Below are 14905 nucleotides of genomic sequence, written 5' to 3' on the forward strand. Positions count from 1 at the left end.
CAAAGTTTACGTCGTATTTACGAGAAAATAGTTTTTCCTCGTAAAATACTCGTCAAATTACATCCACTTTACGACGAAACACTTTTGTCGTTACGTTACGAGGAAATAACGATGACTTTAGTTTTCCACGTAAGTTCCTCGTAAAATCGACGTAAATTTACGCGGATTGTTTTTTCTCGTTAAATTTGCTCGTTAAGCATGTGTTTTCTTGTAGTGATCACATAAAATAGTTAAAAGAAATATAATTGATCCATTCGATTTTTATGTACATCTCTTGAAAATATAATTTTCATACAGTATTGTTTTTTATTTTGAATATGTTACTATAAGTAATTTGAAAAAAAGATTTCTAAAAGATTATGGCATAGAAAAAATCATTTATCAAAAATAATATACATATTTTGATGATAGCAGGAATTGAGATATTTCTTCACTATTTTTCTATGGCGTTCATCGTCATCTAAGCTCTACAATCCCGAACTATTTTTAATGGCTGCAAGTATTCTCCTTCTTTTATCTCTGTTTTGTTTCTTGGTAAATATTGACACACACCTTTTTCACTATTTTATAGTCATCCTTGATCTAGTTATTGTTACAAATAATGCTTTCGAATCGTAAATTCTCCCATATCGATTAGATTTCCAGTCACGCAATTAAATTTAAATTAGAGTTTATAGCTTCTGTGTTAAAATAATGTTTTCGATATTTGATGCAGACTTTGGATTTCAAGAGTACAAAAAATCTATCACTATAATTAAAATCACTGAATTAAAGTACAACCAAAGTTTTCCTAATGTTAACATGAGAACAAATTTGTGTAATTAAAATATTTATACAACCTATTTTTAGAAAATAAACTACTATTTACCCAAATACTCATCAACTTCGTACTAAACATAATTTTAGAAATCAAAGTGTGTGTACCTTTTGGATCAAAGAGACTTGCAAGATATGGTGTGGTGTTCATAAGACTGAAGTGTAAAGAATCAGATGAATCGGATATGTGATGTTGTCCTGCAGTTCTGAAACTATTTTGATGTTGGTTGTTTGAGGTGGATGTTATCTCAGGTTACAGATCAGGTCAAGGATAGGTAAACATAAGGGATGGAATCTTGGTGGATCACATGGAAATGTATGATATCTTTGCAAAGAATGATCAAGACTCAGATTTGGTGTCAGATCGTGTTTTGTTCAGCTCGTTTGTGAAAGTTAGCTGCATTTGTGGTTTCAGAATGTTTAAAAGAATGGCAGTTGTGATGCTTATTAATCTCATGGTTAAGGGACGCCTTAGGAGTGAGATAGTATGTGTGTGTCAAAGGCTGTTCTGGATATTATTAAGGGTTTCAGGATTCAAGTCAAATAGAATTGCAGGGAAGTATGGAACAAGACAGTTTTGGTACTTTGAGGATTCAGGGCTGGTTCAGTGGGTTCAGAAACTTTGAGTTGCAAGTTCAGTCTCACAGGTTAAGGATCAGATTTTTGTTAATTTGAGAAGCTCAGGTGGTGATGATCTAGGTTAAGAGAAGGTCACAAGGATCTTGTAGCAGCAAGGATTATTTTCTGCATAAACGGATCAAGGCTGTCACATATGGCTGTCACATATGGCGTTGAGTGACATAATGTGATGAAACGGGAAGACGCATCTAGAGCAAAGTCAAGGTACATAAAATTGCAGGATCTGGTCAAGTGTAGGAGCTCAGAGTCGATAATGGAAGTAATTGAGGAAACAGCAGAGGTTCTGTGTTAGTTCAATTTCAAGAGTAAAAGTCAAGCTCATTGGGACTTGGGAGCATGGAATGAGAAGCTTATGTTTGTAAGGAGAAGGCGTCTGAGGCAGATTGCTTTAGAGGTATCAAGACATGTGTGTTCAGGTTGATGTCCTCTTAAGGTTCATGTCCTCTGGTTTGTTAAGTGACACACATGGACTGAGTACTGACACGAGGAGTGGTGCAGTAAGATGGTGTAGTATTCAGAGGCTAAGAGAAGTTGCATTCCAAGATATTAAGGCAAGAATCAAGGCGCCATACTGGTAGTAAAATAAGTGGAAACGAAATCAAGAAGAGGAATCTGGTTTCAGGTTTATTTGGCTTTAGTTCATGAGTCAAATAAAAGGTAGCTTGGGTGAGGTATTGTGAGCGAAAGAGGCAAGCTCGTGGTAGAGGTTTTTAATTGTCTCACTCAAGGCGTTTCTGCAGACGGTTAGAAGTAATGATTTCTTAAAGAGAGAGACTGATAGAATATCAGTTACAAGGAGCCAAAGAGAAGAAACAAGTTTCTGGTCATGGCTCAAGGAAAATAAATCTAAACACCTGGTTATGCTGGTTATGGTCTGGACGCGGAGGCTACGTAAAATAAATCTATATTCAAGACTGTGTAAAACGTCTCAGTTTTTTGCTAAGGTTCTGTTTTAGGGAAGTTTTAGAAATTTTTTATTAAAGACATATTGAGGTTTCTTCAGTGATAAGATTGTTGGAGAATATGAGACAAGTGCAGAGGCCACAGGTTCTGATGGGTTAAATTCAGAAGAGTTTCACAGGGTTTAAAGTGTTCTGTGAAGATGTGTTGTTGGCAGAGACTATAATAGGTTGGAGCACAGTCAGTTTGGTGGTACTAAAATCAGATTGGGAAGCTTGGAAGAAGTTGCGACACTTGGTGGTTCTGGTACTAGTGACTAAAGTTGAATGGCTGCATAATGAAGATATTTTTTGATAAGGTCTGGAATATTTTTCAGAAGCAAGAAGCCATGTTTACAGTCAGCTACACAAAGCAGTTAAAGGAATCAAAGAAGAAAGTGCAGGATGGTTATAGGTGTGAGAAGTGAAGCTATGTGTGAAGAAACACATCGTGGTTTTGAAAGTTTATTGTTTCAGGTGGAGCAGTGTTATGTTTCAGACAGTGTTCTTAGGTCTACTTCAGTTTGAAAAGGTTTCAAAGGTTCTGCGGATAAGCTTTCAAAAGCTACAGAGATTCAGGTTGGGTTTTGTGCAGTAAGAAGAGTAAAAGAAAGCCAAGTCAGTGTCAGCCGGTTCAAATCTCAACAGGGTATAAGCAAATGGAGTAAAGGGGTTCAGCTTGTGGTCCGAGATGTGAAGAGGATGTCGGCAGTGTCCGTATGGGTTCTCCACAGAAAGCATGGAGTTCAAGGACATCAAGGCAGAGTCAAAACTGGTATGATTAATCGATATATAAAATACTTGTGAGGTTTATTTTTTGCAGGTATTCACAGGGACCGGAAAAACAGTTCAAGGTGGAGCTGTTTGAGTCAATAGCCAAGCTGAACAAGCTCAGGGAGTTCTTTAAGAGTAGCTACAAGGAGACAAAGAGCAAGTGTTGCTGGTACTGTCACAAAAGAGTACAAGAAGGATTGAGCTACTGGAAAATGGAGTTCTCGGTAAAGTCTGAAACAGGCAGGGACGTTTGTATACCAAGTTCTGGTAAGGTTCGCAGGTCAGCGAAGCACAGGTTCTTTGCTACCGCAAAGGTGTCTCAAGAATTTTCACAGGTTTTGTGAGTATGAGGCAGGGATAAAGAAGTCAGCAGGTGGTCAGATTTGTTGTCTGAAGTTCTGTTGAGGCAGATTTGTTTGAGCAGGGTTTGAGCAGAGATCTGTACATCGAAAGTCTTCTTAACCGGGTTGAGTTAGGCGGCGTGTTCTGCTGGTCAAAGCAGCAGTGCAGAGTGATGCTCAGGTTTAAAGTTCATACAGATTGGTGTAGAGGAAAACTTCAGGATAAGCAGTGAGTTTCTACTAGCTGTTGAGGTTGTCTACAAGGTTTCTTGAGTCAAAGTGCTTCTGGTGTGAGGCAGTGGTGATTCAGTTTCTACGAGAGTTTCAAGAAAGTATCGTTTCAGGTTTTGGCAGACTATTTGAAGACCTAAGTTGCAGTAACAAGTCAAGCATCATAGGCTGATCTATACTAGTCAAAGGAAAAGCTTATGGAGTGTACGTTGAGTTACTGGTGTGTGGTTTTCTCAAGTTTCCAGGTTATGGAAAGAGCCAAAGGAAGATCAATGAAGAAGTTTGGCGTGACACAAGTGTGTGGAGTGCTGGGAAAAGAAACTTAAGAAGGCGTGTGTGTGTTATTGACACAGGAATGAGATTGTGATTCACATCACAACAAATTACATGTCTGGTTCATTGATGCTGATTCAGTGATTGAAGATTGGGAGTTATCAAGGCTGGATCTGGGTTTAAAGTTTCCATGGAGCAGTGGCAAGGAAGTCTTCAGGTTTATCAAGATAGATGTTGGAGGAAACAAGTTTCAGGAAGCGTTGAAGCTGAGCGGTGAAGCTCAAAGTAAGATGAAGCTGAATGTGTTTTATTCAGAGAAGTATGAAGCTGAGGAATATATTTTCTCAGGAGACTGCAAGGAGATGCAGGGAGATACAGAAGATGAGAAAGTCTGCTCAATCACCGGAGGAAAGCTCAAGAGGAGTTTGGGGCTGTAGAAGATTGACGCCAAGGTGAATTGTGGGATTATGTGATCAATCTCCTAACCTTCTAAGCCAAACAGAAGGTTCGAATATGCTGAGTGAAGGAAAGACTCTTGGTCCAGCAGAAGGTTTTACTAAAGTTAATGATATGCACATGAGGAGCACGTGAGTTGTTATTATCTCACCTGGATATTTTCTGGGTATCAAGATCATCTTCTTCATCGTGACGATCGTAACAGAAACAGAGACCGAGAGCTCGAGATGGAAGATGCGAGAGCTCGAGATGAGAGAGAGAGGTTGAGTTGGTGAGAGATAGAGCTAGAGAGAGAGAGGAGGTTCTCAGGTGTATCTAGTCTCATAGTCTTGTTCTTTTTCCTCAATCTTGTAACTCGGATTAGGTGTAATCGAGAGAGGAAGAAGACGAGTGAAACCTCTGATGACGTACTATGTAATCACATTGGTTATAGTGGATTGGTTGAGAGACCGTTTCTCTCCCCGGTGATGTATAGCGGCTTCTCCACATCGGAAAAGTGCGGTGAACACCGGGTAAACAAAATCTCGTGTGTTCTTATTTCTTTCTTACTTGATTCTGTGATTGATTTGATCCGGTTAGGCTTAAGGTGATTATTGAATTGAGCCAAAATTATAGGATGAATCCTCAACAATGAACTTCACCAATTTTCGTGGGTAATTTGTTAAAGGCCTGGAGCAGTAGTAGGATCCAATCCAATAATATCCAAATATCTTTGGCGATGTAGTAGTGCCACTCAGATGGTATGATGCATCAACCGACCCAACTCATTGTTTCATAAGAAATATGTTATATAGCCCACAGTGGGTCTTAAATAATAGCTGAGGAAATTTAGCCCAGTTATATTAATATCCGAGATGTTGATTTTAGATCAGAAACTTTTTCTTTTTTGAAAATAGATCAGAAACTTATCGTGAGGTAAAATATGAAACAAAGTAAGCAATAGAGATGGAGAAAACCTCCCTAGGAAATTTTTATGGTAGTTTCTTTTGACTGATTTTGGTTATACTCTCTCCGCTTCATAAAGAATATCACTTGGACACTTTTTACACGTTAAAAATAATTAAAATGTATTTATGTTTTTATTAATTACAACTAGTTAACCCTAGTATTTGAGATAAACATATTTATTTATAAGATCAATGTATTTTACAATTAATATTTGATTGAAATTGATTATAAATTGCATTGGAATTGTAGAATGACATTTTTTATGTAACAAAAAAAAATGCTAAAGTGATACTTATCCAGAAATAGAGGAAGGATAATGTAATAACTATTGTTATCTCAAAAAAAAAAAACTATTGTTATCTCTCGTTGGAATTTGATATATTATCATCACCTCCTTGTTTTTTTTAAATGAGTTCTGAGTGAACACAATTCGAGTATTTTCTTCTAAAACTTTTTATCGCTTCTTAATTTTTTTTCTGCACACAACCATTCGTATGTTAGTATATTTCACGTTGCATGATTTTTACATGGCATAAATAGTTATTATCCATCATTTACAACACATATATTTTTTTTCCTCAAAAGATCATTCCATTAAGGCTTACCAGCCAAGAGAACTAAGTACATACAAGTATTACCACACTACAACATGGTACTAAGGACCAGAAGTAATAAAAAATATACAAGGACCACAAACAAGTACTAACCAAAAAAGTACAACCTGCTAAGAAACAGGGAATAAGCTCATAACAGATTTAACCTTTGTCATCCAAAAGAACATCGGCTAACCACCTAGGAGCACCTATGGCTACATAGGATTGACCCCACTGCACTTGCTGGGCACTTTCGGCCATGGAAAAGGCACATCTATTAGAGCCACTGAATCTATTCAAAAGTATATTAAGAGTCTGAAACTCAAAAGTAAAGGAAGGCCAAGCTCTTGGTCATTCGATCACTTTGAGTAATGTAGCATCCTCCCCAGCTATTATGACATTATCTAGTCGATGAGCAGCCATAGATTCCAAGGTCCAGCATAGAACAATCATCTTTGCCTCTTGTAAATCCAACACATTCGCAAAAGATCTTCTACTATGCAGAAGAGACTCACCCCTGTAGTCTCTAACAATCCAAGCCGCTCCCAACAGCTTCTTCCGCTTAGACCACGAGAATCCATAGTTACATTTCTTCCAGTTCCTAGCGGGTTTACTCCAGGTTCTTTTCAGAGACAGTTCTAGCTCCATGTCACATTTTTCTCCTTCTCTGTCTAATTTTTGCGCTTTAAACCAAACAGCGGCTTCATCATAATCTTTGTCGACAATCTCCACAACCTTAAACTCAGATCCTTCAAACAATAGTTTGTTTCTATTCTTCCAAAGGAACCACATAATCCAAGGGTAACAACTTCTGATCTCTCGAGGTATCCTTATATTCTTGCTCATTTGGAATAGGTAGTGGAAATTCACAAAGATAGAATCAGAGTGAAACCCGTTTAAAGGAGATGGAAAGTTGGATAGAGCCCACACTTGTCTGGCCACATCACAGGTGAATAGCACATGATTCGGAGTTTCTGTTTGTACTCCACAGTGCTGACATACAGAATCAACCTTCATTCCTCGACTCCTCAGTGAACTTAGCCACTGGGATAATACCTGATAAAGCTCTCCACAAAAACATTTAAATCTTTGGCGAAGTTGCAGCATGCCAGGTTGCTTCTTTAAGACAATTGATTGAAGGTTGCATTCTTGCTTCTTGAAACTCTTCTTTCAAAAGAGATTGAGATGCCAGCCAATTCCCTGATCTGACAGTGTACTCCCCACTACGATTATGTTTCCAACACCAAAGTCCTCCACCGAGACCACCGTTTTCTTTTTAAGGATTATGTCCACGTCTCCAGGGAAGAAATTCGCCTCCAGAACATCTCTTCTCCAATCACATGTCTCTTGGTTTATAAGCTCACTAACCTTCATATCCAGATTAATGATTGGATTCATCATCCATGGGTTCCATCTGCCACCAAAATCACACCAAGGATCCGTCCAAACATAGAGCGATTTACCATTTCCAATTTCTTTCCTAAGGCCTTTTACTAAAAGATCTCTTCCATACATCAAACTTCTCCAACCGAAGGAAAGCCTCTTGCTCATCTTAGCTTCTAAGAAAGCATTTGAATCAAAGTATCTACTTTTCAACAGTCTGGTGATAAGAGAGTTTGGGTTTTGTAGTAGTTTCCAAGCTTGTTTCGCCAAGAGTGCCTGGTTGAAGCTTTCTAAACTTTTGAAACCCAAACCGCCCAAATCTTTTGGAAGGCACATCTTCTCCCATCGCACCCAATGAATCTTCCTCTTATGATCCACTGTGTGCCACCAAAAAGTAGCCATAGCACTTGTGAGATTTACTATAGTTGTTTTTGGAAGCTTGAAGCAGCTCATTGCGTACACATGAAAGGCTAAGGCGGCGGCTTTGAGAAGAACTTCTTTTCCGCCTAATGATAGGTATCTCGCAAACCAGCCTGGCAGCCTCTTCTTCAGCTTAATCTTGATGTAGTTAAACATTTCGATCTTTGAACCACTGAAGCATTCAGGTAATCCTAAGTAGGTTCCTGCTCCTCCTTCATTGAAGATTCCAAAGCTTTCTCTAATACTAGTTCTAATCTCCTCAGGTATACCCTTACCAAAAGTTAGGGATGGCTTTTGGAGGTTGATAACCTGACCTGTACCTTCACCGTATGTCTTAAGGATACCTTGAAGAGCAATAACTTGCCTGATATCCGGTTTGCACATAAACAAGCTATCATCTGCGAAGAGCAAATGACTTATAGAAGGGCCTTGAGTTGAAAACCTGACTCCACTGATGCCTCCTTCCATTTCGGCTTTGGCTAAGAGGTGAGAAAATCCTTCAGTGCACAGAGCAAAGAGAGCTGGTGACATCGGATCACCCTATCTCAGACCTCTGTGACGGCTAATCAAACCATGTTCTTGATTGTTAATCAAAACCGCGTAGGAGACAGTTGAAACACAAAACATCGTCAGATCAACCCATTTTGGATGAAAGCCCAATGCCGTCAGAAAACTTCCTGAGTATTTCCATTCCACCCTATCGTAAGCCTTAGACATATCAGACTTCAATGCCATAAACTGAGAAGCAATCGGTTCAAAGGTTCTCAAACCATGAACCACTTCATGGACCACCAAAATGTTGTCAGCTATATTTCTCTCAGGGACGAAGGCTGATTGAGTAGGCGAGACAATCTGAGGGAGTAATGGTTGCAACCTCCTGACCATTATCTTCGAAATTATTTTGTAGAAAACAGAACAAAGGCTGATGGGACGGAGATCTATCATCTTCTGAGGCTTCACAATCTTGGGAATGAGACACAGATGAGTTAGGTTCCATTCCTTTGCAAAATGACCCTCCCTGAAAAATTCCTTTACTTCCAAAGATACATTCTCTCCGATGTCTCCCCAAAATCTTTGGAAGAATAGGGCGGTCATACCATCAGGTCCTTGCGCACTCGATTTCTTTATTGAGAAAACCGCTTCTCTAATTTCACCATCTGTTACTGGAGATAGCAAATCACAGTTCATCTGATCTGTGACTCTCGGTATGAAGTCTTGAAATATACTTCCAAATTCCATTGGATTAGAGGAAGAGAATAGATCTTGGAAATAGGTAGCAGCAATTTCTCCTTTTGAATCTTCAGACCTATGTTCGACATCTTTTGATTCTCACCCCAACTTTATTATTTTCATTACTCCTCTGGCCTTTCCATGCATTAATAACCACCCTCTTGATATTAAAAATTCTCAGCAAGAATTTATCAAATCTGAATCTTCCTTTCCTCTTTTCATTAGCTCTCAATAGATTTACTAAAACGGGTCTATGATCAGAGCCTCGTTTTTCCAGAAAAACTTGATTCGCAGCAGGAAATAGATTCAACCATTCTTTGTTACCGAAGCATCTATCCAATTTGGAGCGAATCCACAAATTTTCTCTTCGACCTGCCCAAGTGAATGGATCTCCATGACCAGTAAGCTCCTTCATCCCAAAAACACTTAGCATGTTGTTGGAGTCTGTAAAGACATCATCAGTCCTCATAGGGCCTCCTAGCTTTTCACCGTTGTCGCAGATGGCATTAAAATCTCCTAGTTAACACCAAGGAAGCTTCCTACTAACTCCAATTCTAGAAATCTTCTCCCACACCCACTGTCTTTTGCTTTCATTGGGATCACCATATATACAAGAAACAAAAAAACTTCTTATCCCCAAACTGAACATTCAGATCAACTAAGTTCTTATTCGAAGATAGAATATTTACAATCCCCGAGTTCTTCCAAAAAACTGCCAGACTGCCGCTTCTACCCACTGAGTTTACATTATGTACATGATCATACCCTAACCAAACTTGAATATCTACAAGATCATTCCTCGTATGCATTGTTTACATTAGAAATAACAACTCAAGGAAATATTTTTTACGTATTTCCATGAGTCTATTCATTGTCAAGTCCTGGGACCGTCCCAGTCCTCGACAATTCCAAGAGAGTAGACTAATTACGCTTTGGGCCGTCCCTCATGCGGGACAACCACTTGAGTTGTTTGCTTTGCAGCTTTGGAAACTCCTCCCATCTGATCTTTCGCTTTCCGTTTTTCCAGGCATCCAATAAGCATTCCATCCTTCAAAGAGATTTGGATGTTATCTCCAGCAGCAGAAGATGCTTTCGAGTTCCTTTTATTTTTACCCGGTCTCTTCCTAATCCTTAATTTATTAGAGGAAGTCTCGGGAAGATTGGACTCACGCGTGTCCAATCTACAACCCGTAGAGCTACTAAAGGATGAAGAGGAGCTTGTAGACTTCTCTTCTGAAGAGTATCCCTCAATCAAGGCTGTGGACTCAGCTCTCCACACTGTACCCGAGTTAGCCTTAATCGCAGCTGCCATCAACTTTTGTTCTTTTGGTCTTTTCGTTTCCATCTGAGGAGCAGGCTCATTCGATGTGTAATCAAACATAATTCCTTTGCCCCTAGACAGATATTTAGTAATCAAAGGAACTGGTTCCAAGCTTAAGGCAGTTTTCTTCAAAATCGGATCCTTCTCAGCTTCTTTAACCGACCTCTTCACTCTTTCTTCCCTGATATGTCTATCTTCCTCTGTAGCCAGCATAAGATATTGCCTCATACCCTCTATTACTTCTGCAGCAATCCTAGGTCTTCCAGTGTTTGGATTAATTCCAACTTGACTTTCCTCCAGGACTCCATATAACGGATCAGATTCCGTCAAGACTAAAGATGGCTTCTTTTTGTTACCACAATCCATGCTCTTCTTAGGTCCGCTTCAGCTTGTCTTCTCTGGATATTAATGGGACACACATATTGATCATGCGTCATTTTCTGACAGGTATAACATCTCTTCTGAATTCTTTCATAGTAGAAGAATATCTTTGTCTTTTCACCATTTGGAATGTTAAGAACTTTTTCTTTTCTAAGAGGTCTTGATACATCAAACATCACCTTGACCCTCACATAATCCTGGCACTGCGCTTTGGAAGAATCAAACGCAACTTCTACTACATGCCCCACTAAATCCCCCAAGGCTTCAATCGCAAGCTCGTTGTAGTAGATCACCGGGATATTACGGATACAAACCCAAATTGGAACATATTGTAGGGAATCAGGAGAGGGGTTTTCAGACCATCTCTCAATCACTATGGGGCATTCATTGTGAGTATGAACCCCTTTTTTCTAAGACACCTATTAGATCATGTTCATGATCAAAGATGAATTGAAATCTTTCCTTCGACAGAGCTATTCATCTAACTCTTCCATACTTTTGCCATTTGCGAGGCATCTCTAAGATGAGTCTTGCCATCTTCTGACAATCTGGATTGAGTAGCCGACCAATTAAGCTTCTACTGTTTCTTTCCGCTGATCTGAACTCCGGCAGATCCGGCATAACAAAAGGCGTATCTTCATCATCTTCAAGCGACATGGCCATGAGGGCCTTGTCCATCGCTGACAACATCTTCGCAACACTAAACTCTTTATCAGACCAGGTGACTTATCCTTGCCTTTCTCCTAAAAGACCTCTTACCACTTTTGGAGAAGAAGATGCTGAAGCCCTCCACAGGGATACAAGATTCGATCTTCAACACCGTCGCTTATCCACGAATCTGCAAAGCCGGTATTTTCAGATCTCGAAATCGCACTTTCAATCGTCTTTCTCTTTCTATCTCTAAACCACCGACTCAACTCATTTACAACCCTTGTTCGGAAACTCGCTAGGCGTTACGCGTGCGCTCGGGTTGAGCCTAGCGCCTAACGAAAAAATCGGACTTTAATCGGGGAGTAATCGGGGATTAATTTTGAAGCTTTATTTTATTTTTAAAATAAATGTATGTACAAAGACGAGTTTATGAAAACATATGTAAAGATTACAAGTGGTCTGGTGGTATAGTCATTGATTGTTGGTCGTTGGCTCCGGGTTCGACCAGCACAGTGGTCAGTTTTGCTTTTTTTATATATTATTTAATGAGTGGCAGTTTCGTAATTACCTCTTCGTCTTCATATTAAAGTTTTGACAATTCTGCAACATTTTTTTCACGGCCGCCATGGATTTTCTTCATCAATTCTTTTTTTTTTGTGCGTTCTAGTTGTTGTTTACACATCAAGACTATATATTTGCCAATAGTAATCGATTTTGAGGTTCAAAATCGCAAAAAACAAAGATTTTTTTGTATTATACCGCTTAACTATCCGATTGATAGCAAATCGCCACGGACTGAAGCCGCATCACGTTTACTCGCCGGATAATCGGTCCTCCGCACCGCGTTTTAGAACAAGGTTTACAACACATATTGCTGCATTATTTTGAATTTCTGTTTTTCGCCTCAAATTTTTAAAAGCCTTAGCTTCCTCCTTATCGAGAACAGTTAATTGGCCATTACATTAGTATATACCAATATTATACATAGAATTATCGCATGTTCTTGAAAATTACGTAGAATTATACATAGAATTATCTTATCATATTTAATACACTACTAGATTTTGACATGCGCTTTCAAAACGCGGAATTAATAAAAAATTGAAAACGCGGGTTATTTAAAAATTTGGAAAATTATTTAATGCAAACTAGAAATTTTAGACATGTGTTTTTATAAAAACAATTTTTTAAAGTATATATAATTAAATTAAAATTTCTATAAATATAATTTTAAGAAAATGAAAGAATTAATTTATATAAATCGTATTAATTTGGCTTATATTTTCAATCTTTAAAATTATAATATGAATTTATTTTTAACTTCTTATATTTGTCAAAATTTATTTTATTATGATATAAATGAAATATATGTCATTCTCTCATACTTGATAACTTTTTACATGTTTAAGAAATAATTTGAAAAGAGTAAAACATAACCTATAGTTCAATGTACCATATAATCAAATACTATTAATAACTATTGTATTTTATCACATTCAAATATATTAAATTATCTTTGAATATTCTAAAGTAAAAAGTGTATTAAAATATAAAATTATCGATTATTTTAAATATCTTACTTTCATATTTTTTTTAATAAGCATGAGTGTGTTGTAAAATTTTATGAATATTAGTTATTCTGTATATGTAGTTATTTTAATTTTATATTTATAAAAATACTTAATAAATGAATTAAGTTATTTTATATTTATTAATTAGTGTAGTAATTTAATTATGAATTTAAATTATGTATATATAAATATTATAGAAATGTTATTTCATATTATATAAATCGAAAATAAATTAACATTCTTTAGTAGTACTCCATGTTCTAAAACGCGGACGCCTAGCCGACTAGGCACCTGGTTAGGCGCTTGACGGATGTTCACCGCCATGATTTAGTCAAATCGGCTGAACTAATCGGGAACCCGATTAATAATTTAAAAACCAATTTTAAACCAGCAACTATTGGACTTTTAAGACATAATGTGGCCCATAAAATAGGTCCAATTGTCTGTAAAAATAAGAATCCTTCTCTATGAATATATAGGAGACTCCAAGACTCCTCACTGACATAAGTAGTCGATTTGGGACAAATATAAGTCAGTTTTATTTTTTTTTCCTAATTCGCGCTTATTTAATAAAAAAAAAATGATGCTTCACCTGAGCGTCGAACACTCTACCTGTTACAGCAGCAAATGCTTCCCGAACCGCTAGACTATCTCGGTTCTACGTTAAGATTTCACATGTTTTAATATATATATATATATATATGTATATTTATAATTAAAATATATAAAAACTAGGCCCCGCGTATACCCCGATTAATCCCCGATTTTTTTATAACTCGCTAGGCCCGGGATCGCCGTCAGACTAGCGCCTAGCGTAGTTCCGAACAGGGTTAATACTAGTTAATATTAATTACGAATTTTATTATTTAAAAGTTAATATTATATATATATACTTACATTTTAAATAAAAATATTATAATATGTATTAAGATGAAATCTTAGAAAATATATTTAAGAATATCTTTTTGATATCTTTACTTTGAAAATATTTATATAATGTAGTATTAGGCTAAATTTTATATTTAATAATAAGTAAGTTAGTGTAGGTAAAATAATAGGAAATTAAATTAGTCAAACTATGATTTTTGTAGGTAGATTTTTAGTGATTCTGTTTTAATAGTATAGATTTGTTATTCTTGATCAAATTTGTGGCATTCAGTGCTTTGGATTTGATTGTTTAGTTGTCTAAACATATTTTGGAACCAAGAATTCCAATTACTTATTCAGTTTTAAAATTACTAATTGAATGAAGTAATGGTACTGAAACAAATAAATATTATATATACATACTAGGGTCGGTCCGCCCTACGAGCGGAATGTGAATTATAAAATAGTTTCAACAACTAAAGTATATGTATAATAAACATTGCTTGCACATATGTTTCTTTTTGTGGAGATCGCAGCTTTTTGAGGGTTTGAGCCTGACCATGTTGGTTAGATACTTGTAAATTTTAATATAAGTTGCGGTATAGTCCTGTGTTTTGTGCGTGTTGTAAATTTTATTTAAGATTTTTCATTTTTTTGGTTGAAAATGTATGGGATCTAATTATGATATTTGTCTCACATATGCATGTATATCTTGTCCACTATACATTTTGTAAATAATAATAACTATTATTTTTTAAAATATTATTTAGGATTCCTGTTATTTGTTGAGAAAAAAACAAAAAATTTTTGACGCTAGAAAAAGATAGAGAAATAACTACAATCGTCAATATATTTTCATCTCCTGTTCGTTTATATATATAGCTAACTTGGAGATATCCAATGTAATTTGACGAAATCTGTGACTTCTTTGCATTTCTCATGGCTCGATGAAATGTAATTTGAAAAAATTACACTTGTCGATGAATCTTCAAGAGTAGTTTGTTTCCTCTATCTGTTCCAACCACTCTCAAGTTCTTGGAAGCAGCTTTCGCTCAAAGCTAGCATATAGTTT

At 37.0% G+C, this 14905-nt stretch overlaps 1 pseudogene; it reads right to left on the reverse strand.

Annotated features, from left to right (window-relative positions):
• Positions 1-9967: 9967 nt before the first annotated feature.
• On the reverse strand, positions 9968-11434 carry LOC106309055 (annotated as a pseudogene).
• Between the last annotated feature and the right edge of the window lie 3471 nt (positions 11435-14905).

Source organism: Brassica oleracea, chromosome C8 (genome assembly GCF_000695525.1).
Source record: "Brassica oleracea var. oleracea cultivar TO1000 chromosome C8, BOL, whole genome shotgun sequence".
NCBI classification, from domain to species: Eukaryota; Viridiplantae; Streptophyta; class Magnoliopsida; order Brassicales; family Brassicaceae; genus Brassica; species Brassica oleracea.